The sequence below is a fragment of the Corvus brachyrhynchos genome, unplaced genomic scaffold, assembly GCF_000691975.1.
Source record: "Corvus brachyrhynchos isolate BGI_N302 unplaced genomic scaffold, ASM69197v1 scaffold467, whole genome shotgun sequence".
NCBI classification, from domain to species: Eukaryota; Metazoa; Chordata; class Aves; order Passeriformes; family Corvidae; genus Corvus; species Corvus brachyrhynchos.
Genome location: NW_008239309.1, coordinates 185,959 through 186,778, shown reverse-complemented (window position 1 = coordinate 186,778; position 820 = coordinate 185,959).

Sequence of the window (820 nt, the reverse complement as noted above, 5' to 3'; positions counted from 1 at the left end):
AGCAAAGATATCCCTGTGCAATTTTGGGTTAAATTAAAAACTGCCTTTTGTTCATGGGGAGGTCCCTTGCTCTAGGGGTGCAAGCACTGAACATTGTATCAACTATACAATCTACAAAACTGTTTTCAGTGAAAGCTGATGCAAACTTATTAAAAAAATTAAGAACTTAATATGATGTATATCCTGAGGCCACCACAACGTGATACTTTCTAAAAGGTGATTGTAAACTATAATCAATAACTAATTGGTTGACAAAGCAAGAATTTATCTTCTAAAATTGCTTCGCTTATTAAATTAAAAAATTTACGACATCTGAGACTTTTCCTTTTTTTTTCCCTAGAAAAAGAAAATTATTTTTAGACCATGGCTGCTATGGTATACTGGGCCTTAATTTGGACTTAATTCGCTGTTTATTTTGCCTGTTTTGGACATATACCTCTACACACGAGTGGGTTGTTTCTTCTTGCGCTCTCTTCAGATTTGCCGGCCACAGACTACGCAAGATACCTGCTTGGAGTGTAACACCAATTTCTTTCATTAGTCAGCTGGCACGGATGGCATGCAGATAATTTTCTGTCTTTGAACCAAAAATATTGTCTGATTTGAGTCATCCAGGCCCCCCACTGTGGGTGGATAAAGAGGGTCTTACTGTTTCTTTTGAATTTAAAAAAAAAGTGATCATTGTAGGCCAAGTCTGAAAAGGAGAAAGAAGGAAATTCTTACAAATGTCTATTAGTAAAGTAGAACATTGCCTCTTGGGGAATGTATGGTTTTTAGGAATTGAACCAGTGAAGGTAGGCTTTTAAAACATGGAAATGAT